Raw genomic sequence first — 16,580 nt, 5'->3', positions numbered from 1 at the left:
CCTGTGTGTATGTGTGCTCTCCTGGATTTTAGAGATTTAACAGTGAAGGCAAAAAGCCCCCTCAGGTTGCATTCTTATGGGGGAAGGGACAATTATAAATACATGCAATGCATATGATATTGGGTATGTCATAAGATTTTGAGTAAAATGAAGCAGACTAGCCATCTCCAGTGGGATGATCTGAGCCCGTGATGATGGTGACATTTTAGCAGAGACGTTTATTTAGGAAAATGATTTTGATTGGCAACTTGAAGTTGATATTGGAGTCTCGAGGGCAAAAATGAGTAAGAGACAAGAAATCAGGAAGCATCAGGAATAAAGATGGATTCATGATTGAGGGACGGGGAGAGAGGAAAAGAGAGAGAGGCTCAGAACACACCAGAGAGGCTGAGAGCTGTCAAGTGTAGAGACAGCTCGAATTCTGTTTTGTCTTACCGTGAATGATATGTTAAATTATACTACAAGTAGAGCTGTGTCTGTGCACGCGCGCGTGTGTGTGAAGGTTTGAGGTCACACCTAGACAGGGTGCAGAATACAGCACAGAGTGCAGTGGTAGCCGCTGGAGGTGACGGCTGGAGGTGACCATCTGAGGTAGGACAAGGTGTTCCTGAACTCCCGATGCTTTCTCCTAGGAGAGGGAGTGAGCCACTGAACCCCTGGGCTCTCTACCCCCTCCATATACCCTGCCCCTGGGAGGAGGAACTGGCATGCTCAGTGCAGCTCCTGAGTGAGACACAGGTGGCGACTGGCTACTGGGTTTCTGGAGGGAGGCCCCGGGGAAAAACCTGTGGAAGGACAGCAAAGATAAAGTCTGTGGAGCCCCAGGGGGATGACGGGATGCGGATGCCTCAGCCCCGCAGAGCATAGGCCGGTGAGGGGCCGTCCATAGCTGGGGCTCAGACAGGCCAATCCTGAGCCTGCACCACCACAGGAGCAGGAAGCTGGAGACAAGCTAAGTGTCCAGTGGCAGGGGACTGCTCTCATGACACCCAGAGCCATGCAAACAGGCCCACAGAACACCAAAGGCACCCAATGTTCAGGTGGTGACGTTTCACAAGAAGTGAGAGAAATAGCAAGATTCAGTTACTAAATGTACATGTGAATATACATATGTGTGTATGTGCATGTATAGAAAATATTGAAAATAACACAAAGTGGAACAGTACTTATCCTTGAGAGTGAGTCTATGTTTGTGTTTTGATTTTCTTCTTTAAAAAGTTCATTTGATAAATACATTTAAAATATTCATAAATAAAATAATATGTAGATATGTACACACACACATCCATTTGTATTTAAAAGAACCAGTTTCCATGTGCCAGACATTCAGCCTGGGTCTATAAATCTAATTTTGATGAAAACCTGTTTGGGGTCAATTATTAATAATATTCATTTACAGAGGAAGAAACGGGAAGGTTAAGCAGCTTGTTCAAGGACACCTGACTAGGTTCGAGATTCCCTCCCCAGTGATCTCCCTAGAAGACCAGTGTCCAGCCCCAACCCGAGCCCACCCCACAGCTGGGGACCAGCAGAGCCAGCCCGGGGGCAGGGGGCTGCTCTTCCTTTGGCACCCCACACAGGGCTTAGTCTACTGACAAAAACCAGGTCCCACTGACCTGCAGCTCCCTCGGGGCAGAGTTTGCTGAAACCTCCTGAAAAGAAAAAAATGGAAAAACAAGAGAGAAGTTTTATCTAACCCAGATCTGGAGAGAGAAGACCAGCAGCTTTGTGCTCTGAACAGAGTGCAGGCTGGGGACAGGGCCGGCAGGGTGTCCCGGGAAGGCTGCCCACGCAAAGCAGAGATGCCCCAGGAGTCTGAAAAGGCCAAGGGATCAGGTGCCTTCCCAGCCAGGGCTGCTGGCCAAGCAGAGGGACTGTCCCCGATTCCCCTCTCCCAAGGAAGAGTTGGGGTTTACCCAGGGAAGACAGGAAGTTTCCAAACTGAAAGTCCCCTCGGAGAGTAAGTCCAACCCCTCATTCCATAGCAAAGGACACTGAGGCCCAAGAGGCCAAGAGACGTGAACTGAGGTAGGCCAGATGCCCTGCAGGACTCAGGCCCAGTGGAGGCACAGGAGCTCACACTGGACACAGAGGTACAGCAGTGGGAGAGGGAAACACGGCCGCTGCTCACGGGGCACCCCACACCATGTGATTCACCTCCTATCCCCTCAATTCAGAGCCAAGAGTCAGATTTCAGTGCTTTAAGCTTAGCCCCTGTAGTAATCAGCCAGGTGACTTTCCCATTCTCTGAGAGCCCCGGAGAATAGGCTGCAGGTTGGCCTGCCGTCCCCAGAGTCTGCAAAAACTCAGAAACTGGTCTGCAGTTTTCCAGGATTCCCAAACTTCACTCAGTGGCTCATGCATTTATCATTATTCAACCCTCCAGGTATCTACCCACCCACCTACCCACCCATCCACCCACCCATCCAAACACTCATCCATCTACCCACCCATCCATCCATACACTCATCCATCTACCCACCCATCCATCCATACACTCATCCATCTACCCACTCATCCATCCACCTATCCATACATACACTCATCCATCCACCCACCCACCCATGCATCCACCCACCCATCCACCCACCCATCCAAACACTCATCCATCTACCCACCCACCCACCCATCCATCCACCCATCCATCCATACACTCATCCATCTACCCACCCACCCACCCATCCATCCACCCATCCATCCATACACTCATCCATCTACCCACTCATCCATCCACCCATCCATACATACACTCATCCATCCACCCACCCATCCACCCATGCACCCACCCACCCACCCATTCTAAACGTGCTGCTTTAATTTTCCAGTCATCTATCTTTTAACTTATTTTCATTGTTCATGCTCTTTCTTCCTCTTCTTCCTTCCTCTTTGCTTCCTCTTTTCCTCTTGAAGCGTTGTCAGCACCAGCGTGGATCAGACACTAAGCTCAGGGTACACAGAGATAAAGCGCAGACAGCACAAGCTCTTTTGAGAGAACTGGCAGTACATCTGAATAGCATGGCACTCACAGGTCCCCTGTGGTCAGGTCTGACAGCTGTAACTGCCCATCACTAAACAGGCAGACAGCAAGTGCTGCAGGAGCAAGGGGGAGAGAGCTCTGGTTGGCTGTCGGGGGACCTGGCCTTGGAAACATGGTGTGGGAAGGCCAAGCGGAGGCACAGGGACAGGGACCCTGGTCTGCCACCCTGCCTTTGATGCCAATGCCCATCTCCTCCTTCTGCCTGGGAAGCTGTGCTCTCTGTCTCCACCCCTAATCCTACCCTTCTGTTTCTTCCACCTGTGACCCCTCCACTTGTCCCCACCTCCAGGCCAGGTGAAGGGCCTCCCTGAATTCCCAGAGTTCCTTGGGCCTGCCTCAACGGCCACCACGTTGGCATGATTGAGCCTAGGACTACGTATCCACGACCTTGGGGCTGGCTAACGTGAGGGAAGTCGTGTTTTGTGATGAAGATTGATGAGTGAATTTGTGGAGGGTGCCTCAATGACACCTGGAGCACACAGAGAGCTTAGTAGGTGCTGCATTGTCCTGTGAAGGTCTCTTGGGTTCTTTCCTCTCCCTGAAATGCCAGCTGCTCCCTGGCCCTCCCTGGTGATGTGTCCTTGGTCACCCTGCACATGCCCTTACTGCCCCTCCATGGCCCTCCCAGGTTTTCTCTCCTTGGCACACACCCAGGACAGCCCAAGCTGCCACATGGAGAAGCTGTGTGGATCCCTGCGATGGCCCGCGGCCCTGCTGTGTCTGGCCCCTGGCTGGTTCTTTCTCTGTCTGGGCTCGGCCTGGCTCACCCCAAGTCTGCACACACTCCCTGAGTAGACCTGACTCACTTAGCCCACATGCTAGCCAGAGAGTGGGTGGGCATGGATGAGCAACTGGGTGGCAGTGGGCAGGGTGATGAGGAATGGGAGGATGTCACGTTGCTTCACCACTGTGACATCAGTGTCTGCCTCTTTGACATGGAAGTTGGACACAGAGCTGTGGAGCTTCTAGACCAACTGGCACTTCAAGACCCTAACTCCAGAGGGTAACATCATCCCAAGGAAGCACCAGGAAGAGATTTCAGTCTTGTCCCAAAATCCCAGACAGTTTTGGCAGGAAAAGACTCTAAGCCAGGGACACTCTCTTGACTCTTGGAACGTCCAACTGTGCAAATTCCAGGAGCCCTTGGGCAGATCCAGAGTTGATGTCTGCTTCCGCCAGTCACCCTCTAATGTGGAGCCAGATGAGCATCTGCTGAGGGGAGGCACGGCTTCTCAAGCCCTGCCACACACCTGCCATCTTCGCATCCCTCATGGGTCTGTGCACTGTGCAGGGCCACAGACAGGGTAGCCGCTCACCGCTAGGCTGAGTCAAGTGGCGTCTGGCCAGCTTGCCTCCCCACCTCCTCATCCGCTCGCCTGTGCTTGGAGAAGGTGCACTGATGATGGATTTAGAGGAATTTGGCTGGAGCACATGCAGGGGGCTGGGCCCCCGTCTAGCCACCTAGACAAGCTCAAAGCTCAAATCCTGCAGGTTTTCCAGGAGGGTGGGACAGTCTGCATGCTGCAAGGACTTCAGACCAGATTGGTGACTTTCCTGGAGGGGCCAAGCAACTGCAGGTTCTGGGTTGTGAGTTACTGCTCAAATTGCCTCGCAAGTAGCCCAAGAGGCAGGACTGGGCCTGCTGATACTGCACTCGTGGGCAGTGCCAATCACCAGACGTCCGTGGGTGAATGAAGGGCTGAAGAGGCCCAAAGGTCTGGGTTCCCATTTCACATCTGTGGATTAAAAGACAGTTTTATGAGCTGCATCATGTACCCCCCAAGATAAGTGTGCCAAAGTCCTAACCCCTGACCTCAGCATGTGTCTAGATTGGGAGATAGGATCTTCAAAGAAGCAATGAATTAAAATGAGGTACTGCAGGTGGGCCCTAATGCAATGTGCCTGGGTTCACGGTAACAAGAGATTAGGACATGGGCACACACAGAGGAAGACCCGTGAAGACACAGGGAGAGGACATCTGGAAGCCAAAGAGAGGCCTCAGAAGAATCCAGCCTAGCCCACACCTCCACCATGGGCATTAAGACTCTAGATTGTGACAGAGTCCATTCTGCTGTTTAGACCAACAAAGGCTGAATTCATTATGGCTGCCCCAGACATGGATACACCACGGACTCTCTCGGGGCTTCAGTGGGTCTCTGCTGTGCAGTCCCTCGGCTATAAAATGGTCGTCGTGATACCTGGCATCATATGGTCCTTATGGGAATAGAATGAGCCTTGGATGTCAAAGTGCCTGCAATACAGGAAGTCACCTCCAAATCTTAGTTCCTCTTCCTTTCCTTTCTGTGTCCAATTTCGGAATTGTTCTCTCTTGTACCTGAGCAGTACCCTACAGTTTGGTTGTACTGCAGTGGTTTAAACACTTCCAGTTGAAGGACATATTGGTCATGTCATTTGGGGCTCTTGCAGCTAAAGCTGCTGTGAACCATCCCAGGCTTCCTGCAGGTGTACCTGCTCCTCCCTCCTCCCTCCTGCCACGTCCTTCTCCCTCCCTCTTGGCCTCCTTTTCATCCTCTTGCTCTGTCTCCTTCCCTCTTTTCTCCTTCTTTCTCGTCCTTCCTCTGTTTCAATTTCTTCTCCATCCGTTGCCTTGCCTGTCTGTGTAGTGGGCTGAGCTCAGCTGGGTCCTCCAGTCTCCCCTCATTAGCATCAGTGCAAAGCTGCGGCCTTGGTTTATTTTGGCCTCTTGCTGTCCAGTCCCACTCAGTCCTCTCTGACATGACCACAGGCAGCATCTCTGACCTGCTGTCCCTGAACATGCACACACACACCTGCAGAACCGGGGTCTGCCTGTGTGCATCCCACTGTCATGAGCGCCAGGGGCGGTGGCTGGAGGTCTCCTTCCCATTTAGCTTCTTTCATTCAACGGGGCTCGCCCCTAGTGCCCTGGGCACCTCAGATCTTGGTATCTCACTGGGCTCTAGAATAGGGTTGTCCAAAGTTGACCTTGCTGTTCCTCCCATTAGGACATCCAGGCCGCCTGTGAGTAACTCCTGGCCTATCCCTCCAGGGGTCTCAGGAAGCGTTTCAGGGGTGCTCAGGAGAGTGGTGCAAGGCCCTGGGTTCCTCTTGCTGTACTTCACTACACAGTGTCAGTTTGCCCCATGCTTCAGGTCTTCCGTGGGTCACCTCCAGGAAGCAGGGAGGGCTATTTCCCTGCCTGATGCCCGATGGGTAGCAGTTTGTGGGTATCCAAGGCAGGACCATGGGAACACCATCAAGGCGGAGTCTGGAACTGATGCCCAGGCCTGACAAGGTGCCAAGTCACCTTCAACCACTGCCCCTGATAAATGAGGCCCTGGTGGTCTGCGGCATGCAGCAACAGAGCAGTTTCTTCAATTTCACCTGCTTAAGAGCATAGCCCGGAAGCTTCGGGGGACTTGTCAACTGCTCTCCTAGAACACGTTAGTGGTAATGAGGAACGTAACCACTGGGAGGTTGGTTGGTGGCACCCAGGTGCCCTGGAGAACTCAGAGAATAAAAATAACGATCTTGGGACTGGAAGTCCCATTTGGAGATCTGGATCATGAGCCACAATGTTTCCAGGGTGACTCTGGAATAAATTCTCATCTTGTAGCCACTGGTTGAGAGTTATGAGGGCCAAACCCAACCCTAAATCCTGGGGTGGTCAATTCACATTGAACTTGAATTCTCCAACTGGCAAGGAGGGAGGAGCTGGGAGGCGGGACCCTCAACCCTGAAGTGGCCACACAGGAGCACATTCCAGTGAACCCTAAGTTCTGTGGGCTCAGCCCCCCCATCTGAGGGCCACCTCTTTCCTCATCTCAGAACCTGATGTCAAATATCCTGAGACGGCTGCCTGGGGAGACTGCTGATCCCCGCAGTGTCCACCCTACCACCTCTGGGTGCATCAAGACCTCTAGCAGATGCAGTCATCAGCAGGCCAGGGCACGTGCTGCCTGCTCTACAAAATGTTGCTAACTTGATTAAACAGACACGTGGGGAATGTGGATTTAAATGACTCATGAGATGGTGGATGGGGGTTAGGAGTGCCAGTTGGAACAGTCCCTGTCTATGGACATGGGGACAGTCCCTGTCTATGGACATGGGCTTACTAACCTGAGCCAGTGGCTCCCTGCATCGGCACAGCAACCAGGAGTGGTCCTGGGGGTTTGATGGTCACCGACACTTGAGCGCCAAGGTAATCAGTATGAAGTGGAGCTGAGGCACCAGCATTCCTTAGTGTCCCCTGGTGGACTGGAGAGGTGGGATTGCTGTCATGGCCTCTTACACTCAGTGCTCACCTGGCCCCGAGCTATGTCCCCAGGGTGGCTTGGAAGACACTCCCTTCCCCAGGCCCTAGGTGTGAGGAGGCACTGTGCACTCCCTCAGTGCAGGCTCCCCTGTGACCCTGTGGCCGTCCTCTCGGGCTGAGCTGACAGTGGGTGTCCTGCCACCGAGTGACTCTCTGGATTTAGCGGGGTTGCTGGAGTCCGTGGGACACTGCCAGAACCAGGTGAGCACAGGTGCCAACATGGGCATGAGGGTCAAGTTAAGGCTCAGCTGACGGATGGGTGACGTCCCTGACCCCATCCTCTTCTTTCTTCCAGCTCCACGTCTGTGAAAGCTCTGACACCTCAGTCCCCACATGGAATATGTTCCCTAAATAAACAGCAGCTGCGGTGGTGGTGCTTGGGCAGCTCTTGTGTCTCACTGAGTCATCCCGAGTGAAGCAAAACCTTCCTGGAAGCTCGCACCAGCAGAGGCTTGAAGGGTGAGCAAGAGCCTCAACAGGGAAGGCCGTAGGAAGGCCCCTGGGAAGGCCCTGCGCAGGGGAGAGCCTGGCCCTGCAGACGCCGGCACAGCTGGGGAGGAGAGCAGCTGGAGCGCCTCGGGCTCGAGGACAGTGGCCCCTCTCATCTCCAGGTCCCACTTTCTGCTGGGGCCCTCGCGAATCTCCCTTTTCTCTGAGCAAACGGGGCCTGTTCAGATGACATCAGTCTTTCAGATACAGAGCTCCACGGCCTCGAAGCTGCAGAGTGGAGGCCTCCTCTCCTTCACACTGGTGGAGGCTGAGAGAGGGCTCTGACCTCTCCCCACTCCTGAGCAATGTGGGCAGCTGGTTTATTCCTGAAACTCCAGGTCCTTGAAGGCTCCCAGGCTCCTTCCCGAAGCTGCCCTGAGTCCCACAACCACTGCTCTGCACCAGTGTCCAGCCTTGGCTGGCCATTCAGCCAACAGAGCAGCCACCCAGGTTTCTGAGGCTACTTTCCTGTGGGTGACACCATCCCTGAGAGTCCAGGACACGATACCTGTGCAGTGGTAGTAGGGGCAGTTGGAGGTGGCCCGAGTGTGCATTTGTTTTTTTTTTATTTTTTTATTTTTTTAATTTTTTTTTTATTGATTGTTCAAAACCTTACAAAGCTCTTGATATATCATATTTCATACATTAGATTCAAGTGGGTTATGAACTCCCATTTTTACCCCAAACACAGATTGCAGAATCACATCGGATGTGTAACCGATGTGATTTTGCATTTGTTTTAAGATGAAGAAGACAGGATTCACCAGGAGAGAAGCCAGAGAGAAGGAGAGAGGAGATTCATGTGTACTCAGAACCCTCATGCCCCAGGGTTATACTCAGAGTTCTTATGTGTGACTGTGGTGGTTGAATGGTGTCCCCAAACAGGTATGTCCACATCCTAATCCCCTGAACCTGTGAATGTGACTTTATTTTGGAAAAGGGTTTTTGTGGGTGTCATTAAGTTAAAGATCTGGAGATGAGATCTTCCTGGAATATTTGGGTTGGCCCCGAGTCCCATGGCTGTGTCACCACCAGAGGCACACTGAGGACAGACAGACAGAGGACCAGGTCAAGCAAAGACAGAGGAGAAGAGGCACCCTAAGACTGCTGAGCATCCTGGCGACACCTCCCTTCCTGACTCAGACCTCCGACTAGGTGACAGAAAACACTCCTCTCAGGGTTTTAAGCAGCCAAGTTCATGGTGATATGCTGTGGCAGCCCCAGGGGACAAGTACAGTGGCTTCATCTCATCCTGAAGACCTCTGAGGGAAGACACTGTCACTGCCTTTGACAGAGGAGAGAGCTGGGACTCGCGCCCGGGAAGCCCTCCTCCACCCACCAGGAGGTGTTCACTTAAAAGCACATTGGCAAGACCTTCCCAGACACAGGGACTGGGAATCTCCGGGCTGAAGGCCAGGACCTCTGTACCCTTAATGTCTTCCAGTAACAGCTTCTGTACCCACCAGCAGCCCGAGCCCAGGGTCTCCAGAATCAGGAAGACCAGATCTCAGCACTGGCCCAGCCTGGCCCGGGGCTCAGATGCTGGGCGTCTCCTGGCACAGGCTGGCTTTGATCTGTGTCTCTGCCATTCCTTCCACAAGTGCTTTGGAAACCCTCGGTGCCAAGGACAGGCGCAGGATCCTACTCCTGTCTCTGCAGGGCTGTGCTGCAGCTGCTCGCCGCTCTCCTGGCCTGGAATGCCTACTTTCTGCCCGCTGCCTACCCAAGCCAGCTGGCCGCCAAGTCACAGTGTGTCCTAGGAGCTTACGCAGGGCTCCAGATCCTGGCTCCGGCCCCTCACGGGCCTCAGGGCAGCCTCCGACCTCCGTGAAGCCACGTCTCTGCCTCTGGGGAATGGCGAGGCCATCACCTCAAACCTCAGCTGAGCATCTGAGACAGAGAAGGCACCGTCTTTGATTTCATATCACACCTTGAATAAGAGAGGGTGAGAGCTTTACACATAATGAGCATCTATTGAGTGCCTCCTGCATGCACGGCACAAGGCTGGACCACAGGGAGTATAGAGAAGGAAAGGGTGAGGTGTGGCTTTGCCAGCCCATAGCAGCCTCCTCGGATCCAGCAGGGTACCGGTGTGGCTGGAGCCCAGGCCAGGGGCAGCAGAGCTGAGTGCTGGACCTGAGTCCCAGCTGGGTGGTCACTGCAGAGGGAAGTGCAGGGGCCCAGTGCTGAATCTGGACAAAAATGGACCCCAGGAATGTGGTGGCAGCTCTGCAGCCCCAAAGCCCACACTGCCACCCTGCAGCCCCCACACAGACGATCTCCCAGCTCGAGGCTGAGCTTGGGGGCTTGGCTTGGCTTGGCTGGGGGCTTCTGTCCACAGGAAGCTCTAGAGCCGGGGAATCGTCAGGGTGGAAGCTGGCCTTCCAGGTGGGTGGCTCCTGGAGGGGGCTGGATTGGGGAGGGACACACAGGGTACTACTCACTAGCACGTTCCAAGCCCCATCATGCTCCACGTCAAGGGTGTCGGAAACCCTGTGGTCTAGCATGGAACAGGGTCTCTGGGAAGAGAATCTAGGACGCCTTTGTGTTCAGTTCCCAAGTTTAGGGGAGTTACGTGCACGTCTCCTGTGGGAGAGACGTCCCCTGGGAGCATCAGGGAGCGAATCTGGCCAGTAGCGCCCGTCTACCTGATCCTTCCCCTTTCCTCATCTTCACGTGCCCCCAAACCAATCGGCAGGAATACTCGCACTCGGGACATGGGACTGTGCCGTTTACCGAGGGAAGAGAGTGGGGGAGATTGCCCCACCCCACAGTCATGCTAAGTGAATGGGACTCAGCAGAGCAAGGGGTGGGCTCAAGGTGGCCCAGGATGTAAAGCCTGTGAAGAGCGACCATTCACTCAGCCGCTATCAGATGCTAGGACCTACTTTCGTCATCAGGACCCTAGGAGACAGGTATGATCATGATCCCCAGTTGACAGATAGGAAGACTGAGGCCCGGAGGAGGGTGGCTTCCCAAGTTCTCCTACCAAGCAGGTTTATTTGTGGATTTAACATGGACCGGCCTCACCCCAAACCCTCAGCTTTTCTCCTTGACCTTCCCTGTGAGAAGTGGGGAGCCCCAGAGGCCCCCAGCCGTGGCAAAGACTGTGGCTGGAGGAGAGCTGACCGAGTGGCACGGGGGGAAGCCAGTCTGCCTGCCGGGTGGCCCCACCTCCCGGAGCAGACCCTAACAGAGGCATGATGCTCTGGTCTAGGCAGGCCTGGGGCCAGGGTCCCCTTCAATGGCCCCTCCACTCTCCCGTGGGCCCAGAGAGAGGTGGCAGAGAGCAGAGGCCTTGCACCCCCTCTGCTGTCTGGAGCAGCGCCTGGCTCTGCAGAAGCGGCTGCCGTGGTGCAGACAGGCTGTGCTGTGCGTCTAGGCCGCGCCAGGAGCTGGCCCCATGCCACCTACACAGTGTGGGCTCCCAGCGTGATCATGGGACAAGTAAATGACAAACAAATACGCTTTAAGAAGATCCCATGCAGATGGCAGCCGCGGGGCCTTCTGGGCGCCTGGTCCCCAGACAGGCTCCAGCGTCTTCCTTGCGTCTGGCTCTGGGCAAGGCAGCCCCACTGTCTGGCTGGAATGTTCTCCCTGGATCCTGCCCTGATCCCCTCCACCAGCCCTGCTTTGGAATTTATTGACAGCTGCTCGGGTGGATCCGGTAGAGAGCCACCCAGGAGCTCTGCTCAGGCTGCTGCAGGGACCCCAAGTCCAGGGAGGCCCAAGTGGGAGGTGGTGCCTCTCGGGTGAGGGCCGAGCCCAAACCCTGTCCCCACCACGGGCTCCCCTTCCCCAGCACATCCGAAGCACCTAGTGTGTGGCGGACCCTGGTGTGGGACACAAGTGACCTGGGCCAGGCCCTGTCCCCGTTCTTGAGGTCCCCAGCGCAGGACCCCCATGGTGAGAACATCCACACACACGGGGCACGTTGGGCACCTACTCTGTGCTGAGCTTTTCAGCAAACCCTTCCCCAGCACCTACTCTGTGCCAGGAACAGTTCCGTGTGATTGGCGCGCCTCTTCTCCCCACCTTATGTACCAGGGAACTAGAGCACAGAACGGGGGGCGACAGGGTTTCTCCAAGGCCCCAGGGCAGTGTCGGGGGCAGGAGTTCCACCCAGGCCTCTGCGAGCAGCACTGGAAAGCCACATGGGAATGACAGGGACTTTGGTGACAGCTAACAGATGAGCCCTGGCTCCGGAGAAACTCCCGGAGGCTGTGAGCAGCTGTACTGGGGCCTGCTGCTGGGGAGTGATCCCCACCAAGGAACCGGATAGGCTGGGACCCGAGGGTCACACCTCAGGGAAACTGAGGCAGCCATCAAGAGCCACACCCAGGAAGAGGTAGTCAGAGTGGAGGAAAGAGAAACAGAAGGAGACTGCAGCACCCACCATGCCTGGGATGAACCCCTCTCTCCCCTCCAGCTGCCAGCCCGCCTCCCCTCCTCCCTTCCTCCCTCCCCTACTCCCCTCATCAATCCCCACCCTCCCTCCCTCCCTCCCTCCTCCCTTCCTCCCTCCCTCCTCCCTTCCTCCCTCCTCTCTTCCTCCCTCCCCTCCTCCCCTCCTCCTTCTCCTCCTCTCTTCCTCTCTCCCTCCTTCCTTCCTCCCTCCCCTCCTCCCTTCCTCCCTCCCCTCTTCCCTTCCTCCCTCCCCTCCTCCCCTCCTCCTTCTCCTCCTCTCTTCCTCTCTCCCTCCTTCCTTCCTCTCTCCCTCCTTCCTTCCTCCCTCCCTCCTCCTTCCTCCCCTCTTCCCTTCCTCCCTCCCCTCCTCCCTTCCTCCCTCCCTCCTCCCTTCCTCCCTCCCTCCTCCCTTCCTCCCTCCCTCCTCCTCCCTCCCCTCCTCCCTTCCTCCCTCCCCTCCTCCCCTCCTCCTCCTCCTCCTCTCTTCCTCTCTCCCTCCTCCCTTCCTCCCTCCCTCCTCCCTTCCTCCCTCCCCTCCTCCCTTCCTCCCTCCCTCCTCCCTTCCTCCCTCCCTCCTCCCTTCCTCCCCTCCTCCCTTCCTCCCTCCCCTCCTCCCCTCCTCCTCCTCCTCCTCCCTTCCTCCCTCCCCTCCTCCCTTCCTCCCTCCCTCCTCCCTTCCTCCCTCCCCTCCTCCTTCCTCCCTCCCTCCTCCCTTCCTCCCTCCCTCCTCCCTTCCTCCCTCCCCGCCTCCCTTCCTCCCTCCCCTCCTCCTTCCTCCCTCCCTCCTCCCTTCCTCCCTCCCTCCTCCCTTCCTCCCCTCCTCCCTTCCTCCCTCCCCTCCTCCCCTCCTCCTCCTCCTCCTCCCTTCCTCCCTCCCTCCTCCCTTCCTCCCTCCCTCCTCCCTTCCTCCCTCCCCTCCTCCTTCCTCCCCCCCTCCTCCCTTCCTCCCTCCCCTCCTCCCTTCCTCCCTCCCTCCTCCCTTCCTCCCTCCCTCCTCCCTTCCTCCCTCCCCTCCTCCTTCCTCCCTCCCTCCTCCCTTCCTCCCTCCCCCCTCCCTTCCTCCCTCCCCTCCTCCCTTCCTCCCTCCCCTCCTCCCTTCCTCCCTCCCCTCCTCCCCTCCTCCTCCTCCTCCTCCCTTCCTCCCTCCCCTCCTCCCTCCCTCTCTCCCTCCTCCCTTCCTCCCTCCCCTCCTCCTTCCTCCCTCCCTCCTCCCTTCCTCCCTCCCTCCTCCCTTCCTCCCTCCCCTCCTCCTTCCTCCCTCCCTCCTCCCTTCCTCCCTCCCCTCCTCCCTTCCTCCCTCCCCTCCTCCTTCCTCCCTCCCTCCTCCCTTCCTCCCTCCCCTCCTCCCTTCCTCCCTCCCCTCCTCCTTCCTCCCTCCCTCCTCCCTTCCTCCCTCCCCTCCTCCCTTCCTCCTTCCCCTCTTCCCTTCCTCCCTCCCTCCTCCCTTCCTCCCTCCCCTCCTCCTTCCTCCCTCCCCTCCTCCTTCCTCCCTCCTCCCTTCCTCCCTCCCCTCCTCCCTCCCTCCCTCCTCCCTTCCTCCCTCCCCTCCTCCCTTCCTCCTTCCCCTCTTCCCTTCCTCCCTCCCTCCTCCCTTCCTCCCTCCCCTCCTCCCTTCCTCCCTCCCCTCCTCCTTCCTCCCTCCTCCCTTCCTCCCTCCCCTCCTCCCTCCCTCCCTCCTCCCTTCCTCCCTCCCCTCCTCCTTCCTCCCTCCCTCCTCCCTTCCTCCCTCCCCTCCTCCCTTCCTCCCTCCCTCCTCCCTTCCTCCCCCCCCTCCTCCCTTCCTCCCTCCCCTCCTCCTTCCTCCCTCCCTCCTCCCTTCCTCCCTCCCCTCCTCCTTCCTCCCTCCCTCCTCCCTTCCTCCCTCCCCTCCTCCCTTCCTCCCTCCCCCCCCCCTTCCTCCCTCCCTCCTCCCTTCCTCCCTCCCCTCCTCCCTTCCTCCCTCCCTCCTCCCTTCCTCCCTCCCCTCCTCCCTTCCTCCCTCCCTCCTCCCTTCCTCCCTCCCCTCCTCCCTTCCTCCCTCCCTCCTCCCTTCCTCCCTCCCCTCCTCCCTTCCTCCCTCCCTCCTCCCTTCCTCCCTCCCCTCCTCCCTTCCTCCCTCCCTCCTCCCTTCCTCCCTCCCCTCCTCCTTCCTCCCTCCCTCCTCCCTTCCTCCCTCCCCTCCTCTCTTCCTCCCTCCCCTCCTCCCTTCCTCCCTCCCCTCCTCCTTCCTTCCTCCCTCCTCCCTTCCTCCCTCCCCTCTTCCCTTCCTCCCTCCTCCCTTCCTCCCTCCCTCCTCCCTTCCTCCCTCCCCTCCTCCCTTCCTCCCTCCCCTCCTCCCTTCCTCCCTCCCTCCTCCCTTCCTCCCTCCTCCCTTCCTCCCTCCCTCCTCCCTTCCTCCCTCCCTCCTCCCTTCCTCCCTCCCTCCTCCCTTCCTCCCTCCCCTCCTCCTTCCTCCCTCCTCCCTTCCTCCCTCCCCTCCTCCTTCCTCCCTCCTCCCTTCCTCCCTCCCCTCCTCCCTTCCTCCCTCCTCCCTTCCTCCCTCCCCTCCTCCCTTCCTCCCTCCTCCCTTCCTCCTTCCTCCCTCCTCCCTTCCTCCCTCCCCTCCTCCCTTCCTCCCTCCCCTCCTCCCTTCCTCCTTCCCCTCTTCCCTTCCTCCCTCCCCTCCTCCTTCCTCCCTCCTCCCTTCCTCCCTCCCCTCCTCCCTTCCTCCCTCCCCTCCTCCCTTCCTCCTTCCCCTCTTCCCTTCCTCCCTCCCTCCTCCCTTCCTCCCTCCCCTCCTCCTTCCTCCCTCCTCCCTTCCTCCCTCCCCTCCTCCCTTCCTCCCTCCTCCCTTCCTCCCTCCCCTCCTCCCTTCCTCCCTCCCCTCCTCCCTTCCTCCCTCCCCTCCTCCCTTCCTCCCTCCCCTCCTCCCTTCCTCCCTCCTCCCTTCCTCCCTCCTCCCTTCCTCCCTCCCTACTCCCTTCCTCCCTCCCCTCCTCCCTTCCTCCCTCCCCTCCTCCCTTCCTCCCTCCCCTCCTCCCTTCCTCCCTCCCCTCCTCCCTTCCTCCCTCCCCTCCTCCCTTCCTCCCTCCTCCCTTCCTCCCTCCTCCCTTCCTCCCTCCCTCCTCCCTTCCTCCCTACTCCCTTCCTCCCTCCCCTCCTCCCTTCCTCCCTCCCCTCCTCCCTTCCTCCCTCCCCTCCTCCCTTCCTCCCTCCCCTCCTCCCTTCCACTCTCCCCTCCTTCCTTCATCAATCCCCACCCTCCCCCACCTCCTCTTTATCTATTTTGTGAATTCATTTGTTCTTTCATTAAAATAAGTCTCCGGCACCTCGGCAGCAGAGTTCTGAGCAGGCACTGGGGATTTGGCACAGCTGGGGAGACGTGACCTGGTCTTGCCCTTGAACCTTGCAGTTGATGATGAAGGCGAAGCCAGTGATCATACAAGGAGCAGCTCCACTGGGCCAGAGCAGAGCAAAGTTCCAGCTGGAGAAGAATGAAGGGCTGCCTGGAGAGCCACCAGGGGAGGAGACCACACGGCAAAACCCCATGAGCCTCCGTCCCCAGAGACGGGGAAAGTGGAATATTTCAAACAACGGAATCATCTCCGCACCCTCCATCAATCATCCTTTGGCCCATCTTCTAGGTTTGGTGTGGCTTGCCCCCAAGGTCCCTGTGCTGGGAACCTGGTCCCCAGGGTTGTGGCATTGGGAGATGGTGGGAAGAGATCACAGGGTGTCAATCTGCTTCCTGTTTGGTGACACGGTAATTTTCTGCCATGATATGACATATCCAATAGGTCCCACAACAGAGCTGAACCAGCACAAGTTCCATGCCCTGAACCTTCAGAATTATGAGCTAAATAAACCTCTTTTCTCTATAAAGTTAGCCCGGCTCGGTGTTTTGTTATAGTAATGGAAAACAGACGAATACACTCTCCATCTACCCATCTATCATCCTGATTCCTCCCTGTACTTATTAATTTCTCATTCAACACGTAGAGCAGTGTGTCTGCTGGGGAGGAATCCACTGGTAGGGCTGGGTTCTGATGTCAGCTTCACCAGGCGCTGACATACGTGCCCAAGCCTCAGTTTCCTCTCTGGAGAATAGGAATAATGATGCCCTCTGAGACCTGGTTACAAAAGGAGCTGAGGACCTCATGAGTGGCAAGTGTCACCCAGCCCATGGCAGCTGTTGTTCAGGTCCGGCAGACAGTCACAGAGTGTCTGCCCAGCTCACCTGGGGACAGGCATGAAAACTCAATCAATGGGCTCACGCAGTGACCCCATCTGACTCCTCGAATCAGAAGTGTGGAAACACCCGAGGAACTCTGCGGGCCTCCTGAGGACCTGCAAGGTGGGCGCTGGAATCCTAGTTCTTCAGATGAAAGAAATGGA

Source organism: Marmota monax, unplaced genomic scaffold (assembly GCF_021218885.2).
Source record: "Marmota monax isolate L192 unplaced genomic scaffold, Marmota_monax_Labrador192_F-V1.1 WCK01_AAM20220418_F8-fsc00073, whole genome shotgun sequence".
Lineage (NCBI taxonomy): Eukaryota > Metazoa > Chordata > Mammalia > Rodentia > Sciuridae > Marmota > Marmota monax.
The sequence above is the reverse complement of the archived record's forward strand: the minus strand, read 5'-3'. Positions refer to the sequence as shown.